The 11,572-nt window shown below is 56.4% G+C and overlaps 1 long non-coding RNA gene across 1 annotated transcript; it reads left to right on the top strand.

Annotated features, from left to right (window-relative positions):
- The first annotated feature begins 1,013 nt into the window (after positions 1-1,013).
- LOC136046439 (uncharacterized) lies at positions 1,014-6,072 on the top strand. The gene is made up of 5 exons (XR_010621983.1): positions 1,014-1,145; positions 2,156-2,204; positions 2,610-2,816; positions 3,677-3,766; positions 5,428-6,072. It is a non-coding gene; the product is annotated as an uncharacterized LOC136046439 (long non-coding RNA).
- Positions 6,073-11,572: the final 5,500 nt, after the last annotated feature.

Genomic DNA, 11,572 nt, shown 5'->3' with positions numbered 1-11,572 from the left:
TCTGCACCACGGCCAGCCGGGGCTCCCAGTGCTGCCCAGCCAGGGGACCCCAAGCTCCCAGCCACCGAGTGCGGGGCCCTGGGCCCTGCAGCTGGGTGACAGCAGTGCCTGGGACAGGGCCCCTGCATGGGCTGACTGTTCTGCTGTGTTTTCTTTCTGTGTTTCCCGATGGCAGCTATTTCAAGGTTGAATTCAGTGAGCTTCGTCTTCCCATCAGTAATCTCGTGATGACTTTGTTGTCAGACCAGCTCTGCTCCTGTCTCCCCCAGCCATCCCCAGTGCAAGCTGGGCACAGACTGCCCCAAGCATCAGGTGAAGGAAGGCCAACCCCTCTGTGACAGCCCAGACACCCTGTGTCACCATCCTGCGCTGGTCCCTGTGGCAGAGGTCCACCCAGGTTTTTGTGACACGAGTGGCTCTGCACGCAGCCGGGCTGACTGGTGGTCCGAGACCATGCCAGGCTGCTGTGGGGTTTCTGATGCTCCTGGATACCAAGAGAAGGAGGATGGTCACCTCTTCAACTGTGTCTGATGCAGTGGGGATGCGGTATTTCCATGGTGGGCCGCCCACCAGGAGGGATGGATGGGTCCTCATGTGCTGCCCTTATGGGGAGGGCTGGCAGGGATGGGGGACAGCCCCATGGCTGCTCCCGGCCCCGCAGTCCTGCTCGTCACCCCGCCATTCATCGGGCCAGACAGATGCCCCCAAATAAAGGCGGCCGTGATTGATACCCAAAGACAATGGGGTGGGAGGGGCCAGCGGGGCTCCGCATGAATAAACATGAGGGACTTTGGACAGAGCTTCCTCTCTTCACAAAATGGGACTGATTGTGTGGCAGGCATTTAACATTCAGCTGTGGTCGGCCTGTCTTCCATTGCCCCCCAAACTGCCGAGGTGCTTCATTTATTTAATAATTTCCCCTCCTCCCCTTTTGCGCTCCCTCAGCGACAGACCTGGGTCCTTTCACGCTTTGTCCTCCCTCTTTCTTTCGTTCTTGCTCGCGCTCTCTCTCTCTCTCTCTTTTTTATCTTCCTTTTCCTACTCCTTGTTTCTTTCTCTCTCTGGCTTTTGTGCAGGGGGCCGTGACGAATGGCTCAGAAAAGAGGGTGCTGTGAGAAACTGGAGCTGCGCTGGCGGAGTGGGTGGTGAGGACTTGGTGCGAGGGGCGAGGGGGGTCTGGGGGCTCCACGCGGAGCGGGACTGGGGGTGGTGGGGGCCAGAGGCTGTGCCGGGGTCTCTCTGTGCCTCGGAGAAGCTGAGGGTAGTGGTGCTGGAGTAGGGATGCCCTGTCCCTCCCACCCGTGGGGACCTGGCCCTCCCTGCTCACCCTACACCTCTACTGTTGGCTCTGTGTGGTCACTGGGGAAGGGCTGCCCTACTGTGTGTCCTAATGTGTTGAGACACTGCCCCAGGCAGGGATGGTGGGGCTGCTTGGGATGGCACTGTGGTGGTTTTGGTGGAGGGTTCCTTGTCCGAGGCTTGTAGCATTGCTGATGAGCTCCTGTGTTGGGATGGTGTGGTCTGTGCCAATGTCCACAACGGCTGCTTGCAGCCTCTGATGCACAGATGTGTCTGTTCCCACAGAGGGACCAAGGAAGCAGCACAGAGTCTGGGGTTGTTGGCACCGTGGTGCACAGGGAGATGTGTGCCGTGTGCTGGCACCGCTGTGCTGCTCACACTTGGGAAGACCACGACACACCTGAGGCAGTCAGTGCGAGGGTTGCACGTGGGATGGCTCTGCTCACCATGGCATCCCACTCCTGCTCTCGGTGAGGCATGGCCCATAGCTGGGCTGCTCAGACCTGCAGGAGGACACAAGGAGAGGGAGCATCCCTGATGTGCATCCTGCTCTGTGCCCATGCAACACCAGGACAGCTCCACCAGCAGTTCCTCACCACCCCTTCCTCCTTCCCCACTCCCTCAGCCCCAGCTCACCATCCTCAGCCCCAGGGATGGATCCTGGTGTCCCACTGCCCACAGCAGTGCCCAGCCCGCAGCCTGCAGGGGACGGGCCTGGCAGGCTCCAGCAGCAGGAGGGCTCATGCATTACAATCCAGTACAATCTGTCCCCCTTCCCGCTGCCCAGCGGTAGGGGAGACGGTTACTGTTTAATCCCATTTGACAGCTCTTTCATCATCTGCCTGCCTCCCTCCAGCTTCCCCGTGGTTCCTCCAAGGCTCCTTTGTGGCCATAATCAAAGCCTGGTGAGTGATGGCTGTTCGGGGGGAGGGAGGGAAGGGACACTGGAGGGTGGCTTTCCCGATGGGGGGTGAGGGAGCGTGGTCTCACCATGGCCTGGAGAGTTGATGGGACAGGGATGGTGGGACGCAGGGTGTGGGGTGCCTGCACTGAGCATGGCTGTGGGCAATGATGTTGGGGCTGGACACAGCATCCCTGGCACTGGGAGCTGGGCACCATTGCCACACTGCTGATGGGCCCATGTGGCTCTGCTTCACAGTGTGATCTAATCACCCAGCAGTGCCACCAGGGAGTCATTAGCACTGCCAGCCCAGCCTGACCCTTTGTGAAGTCGCTGAGTTTTTGTCATGGGTTTCAGTGGGCATTAGCCTTTGCCTGTCTATTAACTTCTCGGGGATTTATTCCCCCAGGTACCACCAGGCAGAGATGAGGCGTGGTGCACAGGAGGATGGCTCAGCATGCACTCTGAGTGCCTCCTGGACTGACTGGACAAACTGTGAGGTCTTTACCAAGGTATCCCATCGCTCAGGAGTGACAGAGCTGGGAGCTATGGGAACCCCCCAAAAATGTGCTGCTCCCATGGCCCACGGAGGCCAGCCCAAGTCCCACGGCCAAGGGTAGGCTGGAAGCAGGGCCCCGTGCTTCCCAGGGAGGGATCCTGCACGCCCGTGGGTTATCGCCTGCATCAGGGCTCGGTGACGGCGCTTCCCGAGAACACATGTTCCCTCGTAAACCCGGGATCCGCTTATCTCAAAGGGCACATCCGACAATTAGCTTATCTGCTGTGAAAGTGAGGAACAGCTTTAGTTATCTGCCCTGCTTCCGCAAGCCGAAAAAAAAAGGAGAAAGAGCCCCTGGAAGGACGAGGCACATACACAGCATCCTATAAATAAAGTGACTGCGCTGCGAGTGTGCTGCAGACAGGCTCCATGTGCTTGTGGTGGGGAACTGGAGGTGCCCCTGAGTTTTAAGGACGCTTGGTTCCTCCTGGTGTCAAACGCTGCCTTCAGCTGCTGGCAGCTTTGCCAAACCATTCCAGGCTGGGTGGTAGTATTTCAGGATGGGTTGCGGTTTCTTGTTAAGTTTTGGGGGGAAATCTCATCCAAAGAGCCAGGATGTTTCCAAGAGTGAGGGTACAAGGAGATGAAACATTTGTCCTTATTTTGTTTTAAAATTCTGCCTTTTGAAGCAAGAACTTGAAATTTGGCAAGTAGGGAAGGGAGAGAGGCTGAGATTTGTCTCGTGTCCCTGGAATATACTCAAATTTGACCAAGTCAGAACGCTTTATTTGGGAAAAAATGCACTTAGCACAGGCTGGCCATGGAAGTGGGCCCTACTCAGACGTGCAGGTTCCCTCCCGTATTTCCCACCCCAGTGGCATCAGGGGACATCTTGGGATGTCAGTGTTTCTTCCCCGGTGCTGCTGCTTGCTCAGCTCCGGCAGCAGCGCGGTAATGCTGGCTTTCCTTCCTCCCAGATTGATCTTCATGGCTACACGGTGCGGGTGTGGCTGTGCTTGTGAGATCTGATGGAAGCTGTGGTTTCCCAACTACTTGCCTGCAGAAGGGTGAGCTGCCTTCTGCTGTGCTGTGTTCAGTGTCATTTTGGGTGCCCCGCAATGTTTTTCTCTTGTCCCTCAACCATCCTGAATAACACGTCAAGCGAAGCTGGGAGTTTAATCAGCCCTGCAGTGAAGACATCCTCTGATGGGCACTGGCAGTGATGTGCAAACTGCCCAACCCCAGGGTTCTGCAGGGAGGGAGACTGTGAGTGTGTCCCCTCTGGTGCTGCCCCCTTATGCTCTTCTCTCTGTCCCCATCACTGCATGGAGGTGCTGGAGGACCAGAAGCTGGGGCTGCCTGGCAGCACTTTGCCAGTGATAGACACCCAGCTCTGTGTGAACATCTTGAAATTGCCGACAGATGTTGGAGGGAAGGTTTGCAGAGTGCTTGTGATGGTTCAGATCCTGACTGAGGGGATGTATGACATTGGTTGGCATCACCCACCTCCCTCCCAGCTCTGTCGCCACCTCCTCGTGCCTGCTGTCCTGACTGGCACCTTCCTGCATGCATGGCAGGGACCTGCCAGCTCTTCCTGGCCCAGGGCACTGCATCTCTTGCTCTAACATGAGATGTTGGCTGAGTTGCTTTGCTGCAGGTCACTGCTTGAGGAATCCTTCCTATGGAGACCACAGGAGTGCACTGTGCACTGGTGCCAGTGCTCGGCCTGGGGGGAGGTAAGGACAGCTGCTGCTCCCTGGTCAGCCACTGCCCACTCCCCTCTGGTCCAGCACTTTCTTCCTTCTCTCCCCAAAATCCACATGAAGAAACAAGTATCTTGTTTGCAAACTAAAAACTAGAAATGATTTATATGTTTATAAGCCCAGCTCTGGCTCTCTTTATTTTGGCAAAGGGATTGTTTGCATCTTTTCAGAATTCCTTCACCCAAACCACTCATTAGATATGAATTTCAAAACAGCCGGAGGGAGCGGGTGACTCAGGGGAATTAGCAAATGGCTTCCCAAAGCCTTTTACGTCAAGACCAGCAGCTCGATGCCAGTGGACCAGAAGACACTGTCACTCGACGTCGGGTCAGCATCCTCGAGCTAGAGGGTGCACTGGATAAGCTGTGCCTTTGGTGCCCCGATGGCAGGTGCTTCAGCTGGGGAAGCAATGCAAGGGCTGAGAACCACGGGGTCCAGCTTCAGTTCCACCCCCGGGGCTTTAATGACCTCCAGGCACCAAGCCTTGGGCACTGCTTGGGATGAAGACGTATTCCCCCACAATCTTGCATCCCATTGTAGGGATCTGGTGTCTTCTGGAGGAGCAGACCTGGCAGCCTGGGCATGGGGATAGCACATGGGAGCGGTGGGGAAGCGGTACGGGCAGCGTTGCTGGGGGGGATCAGGCCCAACCTGAGCTCTGAGCTGTGAGCTGAGAGCTCCTCCCGCGCTCCTCCCCGAGCACAGCTTGGCCATCGTCTCACGAGCAGAGATGAAAATAAACTCAGCTGAAGGGTCCTTTAACTTTCTCTACTCGAGTGAAAATAAATGCGATTTCCCTGCCACCCGGCCCTGTAAATTCCCCTCACTGTGAAATATCTTCCAGATATAGTAAAGAGACGGCTTTCGGCTATTTTTTTAAACATCTTTAACTGCTGTATATATTTCCAGGGAGACGTAATAAGCGCTGCAGCTAATTTATCTGCATGTACTGTAAATATTTTCAGGAGATAGCAGAAAGGATTTCAAACACATGGCTGGAGGACTGGCACACAGCGTACGCTGGGTGGGAAGGACGCCGTTAACCCTCCGCCTGCCGCGGCCCTCCTCGGGCCGTCCCCGTGCCCCCAGCTCCATGCAGGGGTACACACAGAGGGGCAGAGGCTGTGCGTCCCCCTGCCTCCCCCCTCCTGCTGACATCTGCCACAGCCTGGGCAGGCCTATGGAGCTACAGCCCCGTGTCATGAACATCCTGTCCTGAAGCTGTGGGTCATCATCACAGTGCAGTGCTCATCCCTTGTAAGAGCTGCACTCTGGCTGGCTGGGCAAACCTGCTGTGGGCACCCCTTGCTGCTGCCCCATCCCTGGGGGAACCTGGAGAGCCCCCCAGCCCTGCAGCCTCAGGAATGGTGGCTGTGAGTCCCCCACCACATCGCTGCCCACTGCTCCCTCTGCACCTGCACAGTGTGGCTCTGGGCTCTCCTGCAGCTTTCTGCTCTCACCGAAAGAACTGTTCTCTCAGCTCGTGATTTGTTCCCAAGCCTTGTTTTTTCATGATGCAATTTAACACAGAGCAAGGACACAGAGTACCTATTGGCTTGGAGCCCACCCTAAAAGCCGTAAAAAGGAGATAAAAGCCTTTAAATGCTAAGCCTGTCCGAGGAGACAATAAAAGGCAAATGTCTTCCCAGTTTTATGTCTGTGCCTTTCACTTGATTTATGGAGATTTTGCCATATTCCTTCATGGTTTGTGACTCTTCAAGCAGTTTGACTGTTGTAAAAGGACCATAGAGGCAAACTGCACCCTCCAGAGGCTGCTTGGTCTCCAGCTCCAGTTGTGCACGGCTGGGTTGCCCCGGGTCCTGTTCTCAGCAGAGGGCACTGCCAGCAGTCGAGGAAGCAGCGAGCAAAGAGAAAGAGCCAGGATGTTTCCGCTCAGCCTCCTCATCACTGGCAATGTGTTGGGGAGAGAACTGCAAAGAGGATCCAGATGGGGAAACCGCAGCTGCTCCCCGTGAGCAGTGCTGAGCTTGCTCTGGGGATACGTGGCCCTGTGGGAAGCTGAGGGTCAGCCCAGGGCCAGGGGACGGGGGCCTTCACTTCAACCAGAGTGCTCAGATCTGGAGATCATCAGCTCAGGGGCAGGATGCGTGCATGCCTGTTGGGGCAGGGATGTGAAAGCAATTTCTCTCAGTAAAACAATGCTTCCCTCCTCTGCTTCTTTCAGAAGCAGAGCTGTGAGCCCGAACGTCCTCAGCTGACTCTGGTGGTACACGGCCTCCTTGGGGGAGGCTCTGTGGGATGCTTGGGGAGCAGAGCTGCCATGGAGGTCTCAGCCGGAGCGTGAGAGCCACACCTGAGTGCTCAGGGTGCTCGGTGCACAACTCCAGGATGGCTGCAATCCCTGCAAGGGCCGCCTGCACGTTCCCAGTGCCACCAGGTGCTGCAGCCCTCAAGCACATCTCATTTGCTTCACCTGGCAAGAGAGAGGGATCGGTGCTCATGAAGCAGCACCTTTTTTTTTCCCATTTCTGACACTTCCAAGCTCCAGATTCAGGTGGTGATCGGGGTCCCCCTATCCAGCTCTGTAGCCATCATCCCTGGCTCTCAGAGCCATCCACCGCCTCTCACGTCTCAGGAAACACCCAACGTGCATCTGTGGCTGGGGGTGCTGGGGAGCAGTGTGGGGAGCAGAACTTGGCTTGTCCTTAAAAGTCTCTTAAAATATATATTCTTGCCTGTGAAAAAATTAGTAATTTTAAACCACAGGCGAGTGCTTCACATTCCTGAGGAATGCTGCCCTCTGTTTACTGCTCGTATTGTTCTCAATGAGCTGGAACCGTGGAAATGAATATTCGCTCTGACGCCATCCTTCTCCCTGAGAAAGAAAGGAAGAAAGAAAGAAAAGGGAAAAAGAACCAAAACTGCCGAAGGAAAACAGAGTCATTCTCCTCATGACTGAATGAAAGAATAACACGGGACCGTGGAAACAGAACTGCCAGGGCGGAGCAATTGATTTAAAGTGGGCTCTGAATGCCATCACCGTGGTGGTGTGAGGGCTCGGCCCAGCTGGGGGTCACTGCTGGGGTCCCTGAGCCCCTCCGCAGCACAGAGGGCACATGAGGGGTGAGGCACTTGGAGGTCTCTGGCTGGGACATGGTGAAGGGAGGAAGATTTAAAGCCCAGCCCAGGGCTTCCTGTGCTTAGGTTATCTCAGGCTGGGGCATTGCTTCAGACCACACAGGCACATGCCGAAATAATTTTTACTGGTTCCGCAATATAACGTGCAGCACATGGGGCGAGGAGCCGTGCTGTGCTGACACGCTGCCTCAGCAAACTGGCATGCTGCGGGGCTGCCAGCACATGGGCCTGCAGCGGGTCAGGCATCGGGATGCAGGGATGGCATCCACTGGGATGCAGCAGGATGGGCATCGGGATTCAGTGAGGATGTGCACTGAGAATCAGGAGGATAGGCAGTGAGGTGCAGTGAGCCTATTCATTAGGAATAATGAACAACGGGGAAGGTGTGCATCGGGACACACGCTGGGATGTGCACTGGGATGTAGTGAGGATCTGCATTGGGATGCAGTAAGGATGTGCAGTGGGGTGCAGTGAGGGCATGCACTGGGATGTAGGAGGATGTGTATTGGGGTGCAGGAGGATGTACAGTGGGATGCAAGAGGACGTGTTGGGATGCAGTGAGGACATGCATTGAGATGTAGGATGTGCTCAGGGATGCAGTGAGGATGTTCAGGCTTTGCAGTCTTGCCCTGAAGTGAACCAAAGGCTTCCAGGCTGCTGCGATGTGGGAGCAGAAAATCTTCCTGCAGGCTGCAAGCGTCTTTGCCTAGGTTTTCTCTCTCCAGAGCATAAATCCATACCCTGAGGGCTGGAAGGAGCAGCAAAAGCAGCTGAGCATTTATGCTTTGCCCCAGACAGCCCTAGTGCCCCATTTCTGGGGAGGGCAGGGATAGGGGAACACATCACAGTGGCACAGCCAGAGAGGGACCAGCACAGAGCACACAGAGAGCATCTGCCTGGTGCCCAATCCTGCTGCGCTGCCACCCCATGCCATGGGACCTCTGTGTAGGCCCCAACGTGGGGCTCGCTGCAGGGGCAGCACTGGGTTCCTGGGGTGGGGGGTCCCACATCACCTGCACCTCGGGGTGAGGGCAGCAAGCTGCTGGCAGGGAGATGTCCCCGTTAATCATCACGTTGGGTAATTGCACGAGTGGCCGAGCGGGCGGGCGCGAGGGCTGGCCTGCAGGTGTGGTGCGAGCCGGGGGCCCCGCGGCCGTGGGCCGGCACAGAAAGCTTTCAACTGGAATAGGGTTACCGGCAGGCAGCCCAGCAATGCCAGGGATGTGAGGAATCCCCTATCTGCTTCAAAAGGACGCATTCTTTATCGGCTAATTAAAAAAAGGGCAGCGGTGGGGAGGGGGGGGGAACGGTGTGCACCTGCTCCAGCAAGTACACGGCCAAGAAGGGGGTGATGGGGGGCTGGGGCAGGCGGCCAAGCGGTGAGCAGGGCAGCACTGGCACCTGGCAGCACCTCTGGATGCAGTGACACTGTGGAGCATCACTGTGGCTGCTCCTGCTCACTGCACCCCGGGTGCTGCAGGGATGCTGAGCCCCATTGGATCCGTGCTGAGCATAGCAGGCTTGGGGGCTGTGGCCAAGTCTGCATCCCCACATCGCTGTCATCTGCCACCTGGGTTTGGCTGAATCTGTCCCATAGGAAAGACTCAAGCTAGGAAACACCTGCACTACTGATTTATTATCACTAATCTAGAGATGCCTCTTCTGGACAGTGATGTGGCACATCTCCCAGGCACTGGCCAGGTTTTGTGCTGCTGCTCTGCGGTTGCTGTTTCCTCCCTCTTAGTGGTTGTTATTGAGTGGGAAGAATGTTCAAAATGTGGGTTTTGTTGTGAATTGTTCCCACAGGGAATCAATTTCAGCAGCATTGATCTGGGCAAAATTTTGAATAGAAGAGAGGAAATAATTGCTCTCAGAGCTGGTGAGCAGCGAGCCACGAACTGACCATTTATGGATCCTGCTGCATCCTGCTCTCGCCTTCACTTGGCACATGCAGGGACAGAGCATCCTCAAATTCTCCTTCTCTCTCTGAATTTGGATGCAATTGGTTGGTGTCTTCAAGTCACAGAGCTCTGGAAAGTGAGACATACCCACAGACACCACGGTTGCACCAACCTCGTTTCCTTTGGAAACCAAGCCAAAAAAGAAAGAAAGAGTGAACCGTGGTGGAAATGAGCCAATGGTAAGCTGTCAGAGCAGTTTGCACACACAGCACAGCACTGATTTAATGAGATCTTTCTTTCACATCTTTAATTAAATAGGTGTGACTGGGGCTGGAGGAGCTGGGGGTGGAGAATCCTAGTGGGGGATGGGGCTGGCTGCTGTGATGGTGGTGGGACAAGGGATGGATATGAGCGCACAGGAGGGGTGGGGGGTGGCTGGGTGAAGGGGGTGTCCTGCCTGCGCACATCCACAACAGCACAAACGGACTGTACACAAGGGCAAGTGCTGACCCCAGGCCCTTGTGGGATGCTGGTGGCATGTGGGCAAGCCCGGAATGGGACACATTACCTTGCAGAGACATAAGAGGGACTGTGGGGATGGTAGAAGCCAGGGGCCCGGCACCTAGCCCGGGGATTTGGGCAGCAGCTGAAATCAAGCTGAAATGGAGCTGCTATAAATCCACACACCAAGGCAGAGATTGGGGGTCCCTGAGGACTTCCTCCCCCACAGAGAGTTGGATATTGGCAGCAGGGCTGGGGACTGTCCTGACATCGGCAGCAGTGATGGGCAAGTCCCACCCCCAGAAAAACCTGACACAGTGTCTGGGTCTGCTATACAAGGACTCACCCCATGAGTCACATCCCACACTGTGGTTCAGACCACAGTCACCCTTGGCAGTAGCACAGCTGGACACACAGGCAGCAGTGTGTGGTTGAGTTCGGGATGCCTCCTGGATCCCCTTCTACCCACGTGCAGTGCAAAGCATCCGTTGCCCTGCCCTGCTCCTGGCCAACCCAGCCCTGCCTGCACATGGGGACAGCCCCATCCTACGGCCCTTGTGGACAGGAGCTGGGGATGGATGGATACACCCTGAACACACACATGCTTCTTCCCCTGAACCTATTCCTTTGCTCTTGGCTCAGCCTTCCCTCCTCTCTCCGCCTGGCAGCCGGGCTCCATGTGGCCCCATGCCAGCTGAAGCCTAATGTCCTCCTGTCCCTCCCTGGGGATGCAGGGGGCTGATGGCAGAGCTGAGACTCATGTGATGGCAGAGGGAAAAGAGGCTCTTGAAGTCACACTGGGATCACACACCCCAGTGGGGCAGGCTCTTGCCTCTGTGCTGCACTGGGGCCAGGTAACAGCATGGCCCCAGCCATGGGGACACCACTGAGCCCTGTGCCCAACCCCTGTTCCCCCAGCCCCTGCTGTGGGAGTGGAGTCACAGGACGTGGATCTGAGCCTTGGCAGCAGCCCCACAGTGGCCGGGATGGGACAGATGGTGTTCGGACGCACAGGGGAGGACATGAAAGCTGTCCTGGTGCTGTGGTCACCTGTGCTGGGGGCAGCTGCAGGCTGGCAACCGGCCCGGCTGCCTCTTGCTGAGCCAGCCCTGGGCACACCATGGGATGCATGTGACACCCATAGGGCTGATGTGTTCCCTGCTGGGCTCTCAGCTTTCCAGCACATCCCACCTTGTGGACATGGACTCACTGCCACTCTGAATCTTGTTCCTGCTTGCAGCATGGTCAGTTGCCTGTCCCCATCCATGTTCCCAAAGGACAACATACTGCTGCTGCTTGTGCCAGCAATGAAAAGCTCCTGTCACCAGCCCCTACCCTGTGCAAACACATGCAAATATGTCCCCGTGGCCAGTGTGCCAGCTCCATCCTACAAACACCTGCTGGTCCCCTGCAAACACAACACATGTGCTGCAGCCTTGGGGCACCCGGGACTGGGCTGGTGGGTGGCTGGGGACAGCAGATCTTCAGGCTGTGTGCCTGATCCATCCCCTCCCTTCACCCTGTGTCAGGTGACAAATCCTAAAGGAAGACTTCAGGGGAGCACATGGGGTGCTCATCTGTTTACGCACGAAGAGCTTGAAGCTGAGCA

This window comes from Cyrtonyx montezumae, unplaced genomic scaffold (genome assembly GCF_038088225.1).
Source record: "Cyrtonyx montezumae isolate F1298 unplaced genomic scaffold, pur_monq_1.0 scaffold_16, whole genome shotgun sequence".
NCBI lineage: Eukaryota > Metazoa > Chordata > Aves > Galliformes > Odontophoridae > Cyrtonyx > Cyrtonyx montezumae.
The sequence above is the reverse complement of the archived record's forward strand: the minus strand, read 5'-3'. Positions and strand labels throughout refer to the sequence as shown.